Source organism: Strix aluco, chromosome 1 (genome assembly GCF_031877795.1).
Source record: "Strix aluco isolate bStrAlu1 chromosome 1, bStrAlu1.hap1, whole genome shotgun sequence".
Lineage (NCBI taxonomy): Eukaryota > Metazoa > Chordata > Aves > Strigiformes > Strigidae > Strix > Strix aluco.
This window is the reverse complement of record NC_133931.1, coordinates 168,435,330-168,449,299: the sequence shown is the minus strand read 5'-3', so window position 1 is coordinate 168,449,299 and position 13,970 is coordinate 168,435,330.

Below are 13,970 nucleotides of genomic sequence, written 5' to 3'. Positions count from 1 at the left end.
TAGGGTTAGCGTTTAGGGTTAGGGTTTAGGATTAGGGTTACGTTTAGGGGCATAGGGTTAGGTTTAGGGTTATGGTTTGGTTTTAAGGTTTAGATCTAGGGTTAGGGTTAGGGCTTAGGGTTAATCGGGACTTAGGTTTAGGGTTAGGGTTAGGAGTTAGGGTTAGCGTTAGGAGTTAGGGTTAGCGTTTAGGGTTAGGGTTTAGGGTTAGGGTTACGGTTAGGGGCATAGGGTTAGGTTTAGGGTTATGGTTTGGTTTTAAGGTTTCGATCTAGGGTTAGCGTTTAGGGTTAAGGGGGTATTAGGGTAAGGGTTAGGAGTTAGGGTTAGCGTTTAGGGTTAGGGTTATGCTTAGGGGCATAGGGTTAGGTTTAGGATTATGGTTTGGTTTTAAGGTTTAGATCTAGGGTTATGGATAAGGGTTAGGGTCAAGGGGGGCTCTAGGTTTAGGGTTAGGAGTTAGGGTTAGCGTTAGGAGTTAGGGTTAGCGTTTAGGGTTAGGGTTAGTGTTAGGGGCATAGGGTTAGGTGTAGTGTTATGGTTTGGTTTTAAGGTTTAGAACAAGGTTTCCGGTTAGGGTTATGGTCAAGGGGGGTTTAAGGTCAGGATTAGGAGTTAGGTTTAGCGTTAGGAGTTAGGGTTAGCGTTTAGGGTTAGGGTTTAGGGTTAGGGTTTCGGTTAGGGTCATAGGGATAGGTTTAGTGTTATGGTTTGGTTTTAAAGTTTAGATCTATTGTTACAGTTAGTGTTAGGGTCAAGAGGGGATTATGGTTAGGGTTAGGAGCTAGGTTTAGCGTTAGGAGTTAGGGTTAGCGTTAGGGTTAGGATTTATGGTTAGGGTTACAGTTAGGGGCATAGGGTTAGGTTTAGGTTTATGGTTTGGTTTTAAGGTTTAGATCTAGCATTAGGGGTAGGGATTAGGGTGAAGGGGGGATTAGTGTTAGGGTTAGGAGTTAGGGTTAGCGTTAGGAGTTAGGGTTAGCCTTTAGAGTTAGGGTTTAGGATTAGGGTTACAGTTAGGGGCATAGGGTTAGGTTTAGGGTTATGGTTTTGTTTTAAGCTTTAGATCTAGGGTTAGGGTTTAGGGTTAAGGGGGTATTAGGGTTAGGGTTAGGAGTTAGGGTTAGCGTTTGGGGTTAGGGTTACGGTTAGGGGCATAGGGTTAGGTTTAGGGTTATGGTTTGGTTTTAAGCTTTAGATCTAGGGTTATGGATAAGGGTTAGTGTCAAGGGGGGCTCTAGGTTTAGGGTTAGGAGTTAGGGTTAGCGTTAGGAGTTAGGGTTAGGGTATAGGGTTAGGGTTAGGGTTAGGGGCATAGGGTTAGGTTTAGGGTTATTGTTTGGTTTTAAGGTTTAGATCTAGGGTTAGCATTAGGAATTAGGGTGAAGGGGGTCTTAGGGTTAACGTTAGGAGTTAGGGTTAGCATTAGGAGTTAGGGTTAGCGTTTAGGGTTAGGGTTTAGGATTAGGGTTACGGTTAGGGGCATAGGGTTAGGTTTAGGGTTATGGTTTGGTTTTAAGGTTTAGATCTAGCATTAGGGGTAGGGATTAGGGTGAAGGGGGGATTAGTGTTAGGGTTAGGATTTAGGGTTAACGTTAGGAGTTAGGGTTAGTCTTTAGAGTTAGGGTTTAGGATTAGGGTTACGGTTAGGGGCATAGGGTTAGGTTTAGGGTTATGGTTTGGTTTTAAGTTTTAGATTTATGGTCAGGGCTTAGGGTTAAGGGGGGCTTAGGGTTAGGGTTAGGAGTTAGGGTTAACGTTAGGAGTTAGGGTTAGGGTTTAGGATTAGGGTTACGGTTAGGGGCATAGTGTTACGTTTAGGGTTATGGTTTGGTTTTAAGGTTTAGATCTAGGGTTACGGTTTAGGGTTAAAGGGGGATTAGTTTTAGGGTTAGTGTTAGGAGTTAGGGTTAGCGTTAGGAGTTAGGGTTAGCGTTTAGGGTTAGGGTTTAGGGTTAGGGTTACGGTTAGGGGCATAGGGTTAGGTTTAGGGTTATGGTTTGGTTTTAAGATTTAGATCTAGGGTTAGAGCTTAGGGTTAAGGGGGTATTAGGTTTAGGGTAATGAGTTAGGGTTAGCGTTAGGAGTTAGGGTTTGTTTTTAAGATTTAGATCTAGGGTTAGCATTAGGAATTAGGGTGAAGGGAGGTTTAGGGTTAACGTTAGGAGTTAGGGTTAGCGTTAGGAGTTAGGGTTAGCTTTTAGGGTTGGGGTTTAGGATTAGGGTTACGGTTAGGGGCATAGGGTTAGGTTTAGGGTTATGGTTTGGTTTTAAGGTTTAGATCTAGGGTTAGGGTTAGGGCTTAGGGTTAATGGGGACTTAGGTTTAGGGTTAGGGTTAGGAGTTAGCGTTAGCGTTAGGAGATAGGGTTAGTGTTTAGGGTTAGGGTTTAGCATTAGGGTTACGGTTAGGGGCATAGGGTTAGGTTTAGGGTTATGGTTTGGTTTTAAGCTTTAGATCTAGGGTTATGGATAAGGGTTAGGGTCAAGGGGGGCTCTAGGTTTAGGGTTAGGAGTTAGCGTTAGCGTTAGGAGTTAGGGTTAGGGTTTAGGGTTAGGTTTAGGGTTATGGTTTGGTTTTAAGGTTTAGATCTAGGGTTACGGTTTAGGGTTAAAGGGGGATTAGTTTTAGGGTTAGTGTTAGGAGTTAGGGTTAGCGTTAGGAGTTAGGGTTAGCGTTTAGGGTTAGGGTTTAGGGTTAGGGTTACGGTTAGGGGCATAGGGTTAGGTTTAGGGTTATGGTTTGGTTTTAAGGTTTAGATCTAGGGTTAGGGTTTAGGGTTAAGGGGGTATTAGGGTTAGGGTTAGGAGTTAGGGTTAGCGTTTAGGGTTAGGGTTACGGTTAGGGGCATAGGGTTAGGTTTAGGGTTATGGTTTGGTTTTAAGGTTTAGATCTAGGGTTAGGGTTAGGGCTTAGGGTTAATGGGGACTTAGGTTTAGGGTTAGGGTTAGGAGTTAGGGTTAGCGTTAGGAGTTAGGGTTAGTGTTTAGGGTTAGGGTTTAGCATTAGGGTTACGGTTAGGGGCATAGGGTTACGTTTAGGGTTATGGTTTGGTTTTAAGGTTTAGATCTAGGGTTATGGATAAGGGTTAGGGTCAATGGGGGCTCTAGGTTTAGGGTTAGGAGTTAGGGTTAGCGTTAGGATTTAGGGTTATGGTTTAGGGTTAGGTTTAGTGTTAGGGGCATAGGGTTAGGTTTAGGGTTATGGTTTGGTTTTAAGGTTTAGATCTAGGGTTAGCATTAGGAATTAGGGTGAAGGGGGTCTTAGGGTTAACGTTAGGAGTTAGGGTTAGCATTAGGAGTTAGGGTTAGCGTTTAGGGTTAGGGTTTAGGATTAGGGTTACTGTTAGGGGCATAGGGTTAGGTTTAGGGTTATGGTTTGGTTTTAAGATTTAGATCTAGCATTAGGGGTAGGGATTAGGGTGAAGGGGGGATTAGTGTTAGGGTTAGGAGTTAGGGTTAGTGTTAGGATTTAGGGTTAGCTTTTAGAGTTAGGGTTTAGGATTAGGGTTACGGTTAGGTGCATAGGGTTAGGTTTAGGGTTATGGTTTGGTTTTAAGGTTTAGATTTATGGTCAGGGCTTAGGGTTAAGGGGGCTTAGGGTTAGGGTTAGGAGTTAGGGTTAGGGTTTAGGATTAGGGTTACGGTTAGGGGCATAGGGTTAGGTTTAGGGTTATGGTTTGGTTTTAAGGTTTAGATCTAGCGTTACGGTTTAGGGTTAAAGGGGGATTAGTTTTAGGGTTAGTGTTAGGAGTTAGGGTTAGCGTTAGGAGTTAGGGTTAGCGTTTAGGGTTAGGGTTTAGGGTTAGGGTTACGGTTAGGGGCATAGGGTTAGGTTTAGGGTTATGGTTTGGTTTTAAGATTTAGATCTAGCATTAGGGGTAGGGATTAGTGTGAAGGGGGGATTAGTGTTAGGGTTATGAGTTAGGGTTAACGTTACGAGTTAGGGTTAGCCTTTAGAGTTAGGGTTTAGGATTAGGGTTACGGTTAGGGGCATAGGGTTAGGTTTAGGGTTATGGTTTGGTTTTAAGCTTTAGATCTAGGGTTAGGGTTTAGGGTTAAGGGGGTATTAGGGTTAGGGTTAGGAGTTAGGGTTAGCGTTTGGGGTTAGGGTTACGGTTAGGGGCATAGGGTTAGGTTTAGGGTTATGGTTTGGTTTTAAGCTTTAGATCTAGGGTTATGGATAAGGGTTAGTGTCAAGGGGGGCTCTAGGTTTAGGGTTAGGAGTTAGGGTTAGCATTAGGAGATAGGGTTAGGGTATAGGGTTAGGGTTAGTGTTAGGGGCATAGGGTTAGGTTTAGGGTTATGGTTTGGTTTTAAGGTTTAGATCTAGGGTTAGCATTAGGAATTAGGGTGAAGGGGGTCTTAGGGTTAACGTTAGGAGTTAGGGTTAGCATTAGGAGTTAGGGTTAGCGTTTAGGGTTAGGGTTTAGGATTAGGGTTACGGTTAGGGGCATAGGGTTAGGTTAAGGGTTATGGTTTGGTTTTAAGCTTTAGATCTAGGGTTAGGGTTAGGGCTTAGGGTTAATGGGGACTTAGGTTTAGGGTTAGGGTTAGGAGTTAGGGTTAGCGTTAGGAGTTAGGGTTAGCGTTTAGGGTTAGGGTTTAGCATTAGGGTTACGGTTAGGGGCATAGGGTTAGGTTTAGGGTTATGGTTTGGTTTTAAGGTTTAGATCTAGGGTTATGGATAAGGGTTATTGTCAAGGGGGGCTCCAGGTTTAGGGTTAGGAGTTAGGGTTAGCGTTAGGAGTTAGGGTTATGGTTTAGGGTTAGGGTTACTGTTAGGGGCATAGGGTTACGTATAGGGTTATGGTTTGGTTTTAAGGTTTAGATCTAGGGTTAGCATTAGGAATTAGGGTGAAGGGGGTCTTAGGGTTAACGTTAGGAGTTAGGGTTAGCATTAGGAGTTAGGGTTAGCGTTTAGGGTTAGGGTTTAGGGTAAGGGTCACGGTTAGGGGCATAGGGTTAGGTTTAGGGTTATGGTTTGGTTTTAAGGTTTAGATCTAGCATTAGGGGTAGGGATTAGGGTGAAGGGGGGATTAGTGTTAGGGTTAGGATTTAGGGTTAACGTTAGGAGTTAGGGTTAGTCTTTAGAGTTAGGGTTTAGGATTAGGGTTACGGTTAGGGGCATAGGGTTAGGTTTAGGGTTATGGTTTGGTTTTAAATTTTAGATTTATGGTCAGGGCTTAGGGTTAAGGGGGGCTTAGGGTTAGGGTTAGGAGTTAGGGTTAACGTTAGGAGTTAGGGTTAGGGTTTAGGATTAGGGTTACGGTTAGGGGCATAGTGTTACGTTTAGGGTTATGGTTTGGTTTTAAGGTTTAGATCTAGGGTTACGGTTTAGGGTTAAAGGGGGATTAGTTTTAGGGTTAGTGTTAGGAGTTAGGGTTAGCGTTAGGAGTTAGGGTTAGCGTTTAGGGTTAGGGTTTAGGGTTAGGGTTACGGTTAGGGGCATAGGGTTAGGTTTAGGGTTATGGTTTGGTTTTAAGGTTTAGATCTAGGGTTAGGGTTTAGGGTTAAGGGGGTATTAGGGTTAGGGTTAGGAGTTAGGGTTAGCGTTTAGGGTTAGGGTTACGGTTAGGGGCATAGGGTTAGGTTTAGGGTTATGGTTTGGTTTTAAGGTTTAGATCTAGGGTTAGGGTTAGGGCTTAGGGTTAATGGGGACTTAGGTTTAGGGTTAGGGTTAGGAGTTAGGGTTAGCGTTAGGAGTTAGGGTTAGGGTTTAGGATTAGGGTTACGGTTAGGGGCATAGTGTTAGGTTTAGGGTTATGGTTTGGTTTTAAGGTTTAGATCTAGGGTTACGGTTTAGGGTTAAAGGGGGATTAGTTTTAGGGTTAGTGTTAGGAGTTAGGGTTAGCGTTAGGAGTTAGGGTTAGCGTTTAGGGTTAGGGTTTAGGGTTAGGGTTACGGTTAGGGGCATAGGGTTAGGTTTAGGGTTATGGTTTGGTTTTAAGGTTTAGATCTAGGGTTAGGGCTTAGTGTTAAGGGGGTATTAGGGTTAGGGTTATGAGTTAGGGTTAGCGTTAGGAGTTAGGGTTAGCGTTTAGGGTTAGGGTTACGGTTAGGGGCATAGGGTTAGGGTTAGGAGTTAGGGTTTGGTTTTAAGGTTTAGATCTAGGGTTAGCATTAGGAATTAGGGTGAAGGGAGTCTTAGGGTTAACGTTAGGAGTTAGGGTTAGCATTAGGAGTTAGGGTTAGCGTTTAGGGTTGGGGTTTAGGATTAGGGTTACGGTTAGGGGCATAGGGTTAGGTTTAGGGTTATGGTTTGGTTTTAAGGTTTAGATCTAGGGTTAGCATTAGGAATTAGTGTGAAGGGGGTCTTAGGGTTAACGTTAGGAGTTAGGGTTAGCATTAGGAGTTAGGGTTAGCGTTTAGGGTTAGGGTTTAGGATTAGGGTTACGTTTAGGGGCATAGGGTTAGGTTTAGGGTTATGGTTTGGTTTTAAGGTTTAGATCTAGGGTTAGGGTTAGGGCTTAGGGTTAATCGGGACTTAGGTTTAGGGTTAGGGTTAGGAGTTAGGGTTAGCGTTAGGAGTTAGGGTTAGCGTTTAGGGTTAGGGTTTAGGGTTAGGGTTACGGTTAGGGGCATAGGGTTAGGTTTAGGGTTATGGTTTGGTTTTAAGGTTTCGATCTAGGGTTAGCGTTTAGGGTTAAGGGGGTATTAGGGTAAGGGTTAGGAGTTAGGGTTAGCGTTTAGGGTTAGGGTTATGCTTAGGGGCATAGGGTTAGGTTTAGGATTATGGTTTGGTTTTAAGGTTTAGATCTAGGGTTATGGATAAGGGTTAGGGTCAAGGGGGGCTCTAGGTTTAGGGTTAGGAGTTAGGGTTAGCGTTAGGAGTTAGGGTTAGCGTTTAGGGTTAGGGTTAGTGTTAGGGGCATAGGGTTAGGTGTAGTGTTATGGTTTGGTTTTAAGGTTTAGAACAAGGTTTCCGGTTAGGGTTATGGTCAAGGGGGGTTTAAGGTCAGGATTAGGAGTTAGGTTTAGCGTTAGGAGTTAGGGTTAGCGTTTAGGGTTAGGGTTTAGGGTTAGGGTTTCGGTTAGGGTCATAGGGATAGGTTTAGTGTTATGGTTTGGTTTTAAAGTTTAGATCTATTGTTACAGTTAGTGTTAGGGTCAAGAGGGGATTATGGTTAGGGTTAGGAGCTAGGTTTAGCGTTAGGAGTTAGGGTTAGCGTTAGGGTTAGGATTTATGGTTAGGGTTACAGTTAGGGGCATAGGGTTAGGTTTAGGTTTATGGTTTGGTTTTAAGGTTTAGATCTAGCATTAGGGGTAGGGATTAGGGTGAAGGGGGGATTAGTGTTAGGGTTAGGAGTTAGGGTTAGCGTTAGGAGTTAGGGTTAGCCTTTAGAGTTAGGGTTTAGGATTAGGGTTACAGTTAGGGGCATAGGGTTAGGTTTAGGGTTATGGTTTTGTTTTAAGCTTTAGATCTAGGGTTAGGGTTTAGGGTTAAGGGGGTATTAGGGTTAGGGTTAGGAGTTAGGGTTAGCGTTTGGGGTTAGGGTTACGGTTAGGGGCATAGGGTTAGGTTTAGGGTTATGGTTTGGTTTTAAGCTTTAGATCTAGGGTTATGGATAAGGGTTAGTGTCAAGGGGGGCTCTAGGTTTAGGGTTAGGAGTTAGGGTTAGCGTTAGGAGTTAGGGTTAGGGTATAGGGTTAGGGTTAGGGTTAGGGGCATAGGGTTAGGTTTAGGGTTATTGTTTGGTTTTAAGGTTTAGATCTAGGGTTAGCATTAGGAATTAGGGTGAAGGGGGTCTTAGGGTTAACGTTAGGAGTTAGGGTTAGCATTAGGAGTTAGGGTTAGCGTTTAGGGTTAGGGTTTAGCATTAGGGTTACGGTTAGGGGCATAGGGTTAGGTTTAGTGTCATGGTTTGGTTTTAAGCTTTAGATCTAGGGTTAGGGTTAGAGCTTAGGGTTAATGGGGACTTAGGTTTAGGGTTAGGGTTAGGAGTTAGGGTTAGCGTTAGGAGTTAGGGTTAGCGTTTAGGGTTAGGGTTTAGCATTAGGGTTACGGTTAGGGGCATAGGGTTAGGTTTAGGGTTATGGTTTGGTTTTAAGGTTTAGATCTAGGGTTATGGATAAGGGTTAGTGTCAAGGGGGGCTCCAGGTTTATGGTTAGGAGTTAGGGTTAGCGTTAGGAGGTAGGGTTATGGTTTAGGGTTAGGGTTACTGTTAGGGGCATAGGGTTACGTTTAGGGTTATGGTTTGGTTTTAAGGTTTAGATCTAGGGTTAGCATTAGGAATTAGGGTGAAGGGGGTCTTAGGGTTAACGTTAGGAGTTAGGGTTAGCATTAGGAGTTAGGGTTAGCGTTTAGGGTTAGGGTTTAGGATTAGGGTTACGTTTAGGGGCATAGGGTTAGGTTTAGGGTTATGGTTTGGTTTTAAGGTTTAGATCTAGCATTAGGGGTAGGGATTGGGGTGAAGGGGGGATTAGTGTTAGGGTTAGGATTTAGGGTTAACGTTAGGAGTTAGGGTTAGTCTTTAGAGTTAGGGTTTAGGATTAGGGTTACGGTTAGGGGCATAGGGTTAGGTTTAGGGTTATGGTTTGGTTTTAAGTTTTAGATTTATGGTCAGGGCTTAGGGTTAAGGGGGGCTTAGGGTTAGGGTTAGGAGTTAGGGTTAACGTTAGGAGTTAGGGTTAGGGTTTAGGATTAGGGTTACGGTTAGGGGCATAGTGTTACGTTTAGGGTTATGGTTTGGTTTTAAGGTTTAGATCTAGGGTTACGGTTTAGGGTTAAAGGGGGATTAGTTTTAGGGTTAGTGTTAGGAGTTAGGGTTAGCGTTAGGAGTTAGGGTTAGCGTTTAGGGTTAGGGTTTAGGGTTAGGGTTACGGTTAGGGGCATAGGGTTAGGTTTAGGGTTATGGTTTGGTTTTAAGATTTAGATCTAGGGTTAGAGCTTAGGGTTAAGGGGGTATTAGGTTTAGGGTAATGAGTTAGGGTTAGCGTTAGGAGTTAGGGTTTGTTTTTAAGATTTAGATCTAGGGTTAGCATTAGGAATTAGGGTGAAGGGAGTCTTAGGGTTAACGTTAGGAGTTAGGGTTAGCGTTAGGAGTTAGGGTTAGCGTTTAGGGTTGGGGTTTAGGATTAGGGTTACGGTTAGGGGCATAGGGTTAGGTTTAGGGTTATGGTTTGGTTTTAAGGTTTAGATCTAGGGTTAGGGTTAGGGCTTAGGGTTAATGGGGACTTAGGTTTAGGTTTAGGGTTAGGAGTTAGCGTTAGCGTTAGGAGATAGGGTTAGTGTTTAGGGTTAGGTTTTAGCATTAGGGTTACGGTTAGGGGCATAGGGTTAGGTTTAGGGTTATGGTTTGGTTTTAAGCTTTAGATCTAGGGTTATGGATAAGGGTTAGGGTCAAGGGGGGCTCTAGGTTTAGGGTTAGGAGTTAGCGTTAGCGTTAGGAGTTAGGGTTAGGGTTTAGGGTTAGGTTTAGGGTTATGGTTTGGTTTTAAGGTTTAGATCTAGGGTTACGGTTTAGGGTTAAAGGGGGATTAGTTTTAGGGTTAGTGTTAGGAGTTAGGGTTAGCGTTAGGAGTTAGGGTTAGCGTTTAGGGTTAGGGTTTAGGGTTAGGGTTACGGTTAGGGGCATAGGGTTAGGTTTAGGGTTATGGTTTGGTTTTAAGGTTTAGATCTAGGGTTAGGGTTTAGGGTTAAGGGGGTATTAGGGTTAGGGTTAGGAGTTAGGGTTAGCGTTTAGGGTTAGGGTTACGGTTAGGGGCATAGGGTTAGGTTTAGGGTTATGGTTTGGTTTTAAGGTTTAGATCTAGGGTTAGGGTTAGGGCTTAGGGTTAATGGGGACTTAGGTTTAGGGTTAGGGTTAGGAGTTAGGGTTAGCGTTAGGAGTTAGGGTTAGTGTTTAGGGTTAGGGTTTAGCATTAGGGTTACGGTTAGGGGCATAGGGTTACGTTTAGGGTTATGGTTTGGTTTTAAGGTTTAGATCTAGGGTTATGGATAAGGGTTAGGGTCAAGGGGTGCTCTAGGTTTAGGGTTAGGAGTTAGGGTTAGCGTTAATATTTAGGGTTATGGTTTAGGGTTAGGTTTAGTGTTAGGGGCATTGGGTTAGGTTTAGGGTTATGGTTTGGTTTTAAGGTTTAGATCTAGGGTTACGGTTTAGGGTTAAAGGGGGATTAGTTTTAGGGTTAGTGTTAGGAGTTAGGGTTAGCGTTAGGAGTTAGGGTTAGCGTTTAGGGTTAGGGTTTAGGGTTAGGGTTACGGTTAGGGGCATAGGGTTAGGTTTAGGGTTATGGTTTGGTTTTAAGATTTAGATCTAGGGTTAGAGCTTAGGGTTAAGGGGGTATTAGGGTTAGGGTAATGAGTTAGGGTTAGCGTTAGGAGTTAGGGTTTGTTTTTAAGATTTAGATCTAGGGTTAGCATTAGGAATTAGGGTGAAGGGAGTCTTAGGGTTAACGTTAGGAGTTAGGGTTAGCGTTAGGAGTTAGGGTTAGCGTTTAGGGTTGGGGTTTAGGATTAGGGTTACGGTTAGGGGCATAGGGTTAGGTTTAGGGTTATGGTTTGGTTTTAAGGTTTAGATCTAGGGTTAGGGTTAGGGCTTAGGGTTAATGGGGACTTAGGTTTAGGGTTAGGGTTAGGAGTTAGCGTTAGCGTTAGGAGATAGGGTTAGTGTTTAGGGTTAGGGTTTAGCATTAGGGTTACGGTTAGGGGCATAGGGTTAGGTTTAGGGTTATGGTTTGGTTTTAAGCTTTAGATCTAGGGTTATGGATAAGGGTTAGGGTCAAGGGGGGCTCTAGGTTTAGGGTTAGGAGTTAGCGTTAGCGTTAGGAGTTAGGGTTAGGGTTTAGGGTTAGGTTTAGGGTTATGGTTTGGTTTTAAGGTTTAGATCTAGGGTTACGGTTTAGGGTTAAAGGGGGATTAGTTTTAGGGTTAGTGTTAGGAGTTAGGGTTAGCGTTAGGAGTTAGGGTTAGCGTTTAGGGTTAGGGTTTAGGGTTAGGGTTACGGTTAGGGGCATAGGGTTAGGTTTAGGGTTATGGTTTGGTTTTAAGGTTTAGATCTAGGGTTAGGGTTTAGGGTTAAGGGGGTATTAGGGTTAGGGTTAGGAGTTAGGGTTAGCGTTTAGGGTTAGGGTTACGGTTAGGGGCATAGGGTTAGGTTTAGGGTTATGGTTTGGTTTTAAGGTTTAGATCTAGTGTTAGGGTTAGGGCTTAGGGTTAATGGGGACTTAGGTTTAGGGTTAGGGTTAGGAGTTAGGGTTAGCGTTAGGAGTTAGGGTTAGTGTTTAGGGTTAGGGTTTAGCATTAGGGTTACGGTTAGGGGCATAGGGTTACGTTTAGGGTTATGGTTTGGTTTTAAGGTTTAGATCTAGGGTTATGGATAAGGGTTAGGGTCAAGGGGGGCTCTAGGTTTAGGGTTAGGAGTTAGGGTTAGCGTTAGGATTTAGGGTTATGGTTTAGGGTTAGGTTTAGTGTTAGGGGCATAGGGTTAGGTTTAGGGTTATGGTTTGGTTTTAAGGTTTAGATCTAGGGTTAGCATTAGGAATTAGGGTGAAGGGGGTCTTAGGGTTAACGTTAGGAGTTAGGGTTAGCATTAGGAGTTAGGGTTAGCGTTTAGGGTTAGGGTTTAGGATTAGGGTTACGGTTAGGGGCATAGGGTTAGGTTTAGGGTTATGGTTTGGTTTTAAGGTTTAGATCTAGCATTAGGGGTAGGGATTAGGGTGAAGGGGGGATTAGTGTTAGGGTTAGGAGTTAGGGTTAGCGTTAGGATTTAGGGTTAGCCTTTAGAGTTAGGGTTTAGGATTAGGGTTACGGTTAGGTGCATAGGGTTAGGTTTAGGGTTATGGTTTGGTTTTAAGGTTTAGATTTATGGTCAGGGCTTAGGGTTAAGGGGGGCTTAGGGTTAGGGTTAGGAGTTAGGGTTAGGGTTTAGGATTAGGGTTACGGTTAGGGGGATAGGGTTAGGTTTAGGGTTATGGTTTGGTTTTAAGGTTTAGATCTAGCGTTACGGTTTAGGGTTAAAGGGGGATTAGTTTTAGGGTTAGTGTTAGGAGTTAGGGTTAGCGTTAGGAGTTAGGGTTAGCGTTTAGGGTTAGGGTTTAGGGTTAGGGTTACGGTTAGGGGCATAGGGTTAGGTTTAGGGTTATGGTTTGGTTTTAAGATTTAGATCTAGCATTAGGGGTAGGGATTAGTGTGAAGGGGGGATTAGTGTTAGGGTTATGAGTTAGGGTTAACGTTACGAGTTAGGGTTAGCCTTTAGAGTTAGGGTTTAGTATTAGGGTTACGGTTAGGGGCATAGGGTTAGGTTTAGGGTTATGGTTTGGTTTTAAGCTTTAGATCTAGGGTTAGGGTTTAGGGTTAAGGGGGTATTAGGGTTAGGGTTAGGAGTTAGGGTTAGCGTTTGGGGTTAGGGTTACGGTTAGGGGCATAGGGTTAGGTTTAGGGTTATGGTTTGGTTTTAAGCTTTAGATCTAGGGTTATGGATAAGGGTTAGTGTCAAGGGGGGCTCTAGGTTTAGGGTTAGGAGTTAGGGTTAGCATTAGGAGATAGGGTTAGGGTATAGGGTTAGGGTTAGTGTTAGGGGCATAGGGTTAGGTTTAGGGTTATGGTTTGGTTTTAAGGTTTAGATCTAGGGTTAGCATTAGGAATTAGGGTGAAGGGGGTCTTAGGGTTAACGTTAGGAGTTAGGGTTAGCATTAGGAGTTAGGGTTAGCGTTTAGGGTTAGTGTTTAGGATTAGGGTTACGGTTAGGGGCATAGGGTTAGGTTAAGGGTTATGGTTTGGTTTTAAGCTTTAGATCTAGGGTTAGGGTTAGGGCTTAGGGTTAATGGGGACTTAGGTTTAGGGTTAGGGTTAGGAGTTAGGGTTAGCGTTAGGAGTTAGGGTTAGCGTTTAGGGTTAGGGTTTAGCATTAGGGTTACGGTTAGGGGCATAGGGTTAGGTTTAGGGTTATGGTTTGGTTTTAAGGTTTAGATCTAGGGTTATGGATAAGGGTTATTGTCAAGGGGGGCTCCAGGTTTAGGGTTAGGAGTTAGGGTTAGCGTTAGGAGTTAGGGTTATGGTTTAGGGTTAGGGTTACTGTTAGGGGCATAGGGTTACGTATAGGGTTATGGTTTGGTTTTAAGGTTTAGATCTAGGGTTAGCATTAGGAATTAGGGTGAAGGGGGTCTTAGGGTTAACGTTAGGAGTTAGGGTTAGCATTAGGAGTTAGGGTTAGCGTTTAGGGTTAGGGTTTAGGGTAAGGGTCACGGTTAGGGGCATAGGGTTAGGTTTAGGGTTATGGTTTGGTTTTAAGGTTTAGATCTAGCATTAGGGGTAGGGATTAGGGTGAAGGGGGGATTAGTGTTAGGGTTAGGATTTAGGGTTAACGTTAGGAGTTAGGGTTAGTCTTTAGAGTTAGGGTTTAGGATTAGGGTTACGGTTAGGGGCATAGGGTTAGGTTTAGGGTTATGGTTTGGTTTTAAATTTTAGATTTATGGTCAGGGCTTAGGGTTAAGGGGGGCTTAGGGTTAGGGTTAGGAGTTAGGGTTAACGTTAGGAGTTAGGGTTAGGGTTTAGGATTAGGGTTACGGTTAGGGGCATAGTGTTACGTTTAGGGTTATGGTTTGGTTTTAAGGTTTAGATCTAGGGTTACGGTTTAGGGTTAAAGGGGGATTAGTTTTAGGGTTAGTGTTAGGAGTTAGGGTTAGCGTTAGGAGTTAGGGTTAGCGTTTAGGGTTAGGGTTTAGGGTTAGGGTTACGGTTAGGGGCATAGGGTTAGGTTTAGGGTTATGGTTTGGTTTTAAGATTTAGATCTAGGGTTAGAGCTTAGGGTTAAGGGGGTATTAGGGTTAGGGTAATGAGTTAGGGTTAGCGTTAGGAGTTAGGGTTTGTTTTTAAGATTTAGATCTAGGGTTAGCATTAGGAATTAGGGTGAAGGGAGTCTTAGGGTTAACGTTAGGAGTTAGGGTTAACTTTATGAGTTAGGGTTAGCCTTTAGAGTTAGGGTTTAGGATTAGGGTTACGGTTAGGGGCATAGGGTTAGGTTTAGGGT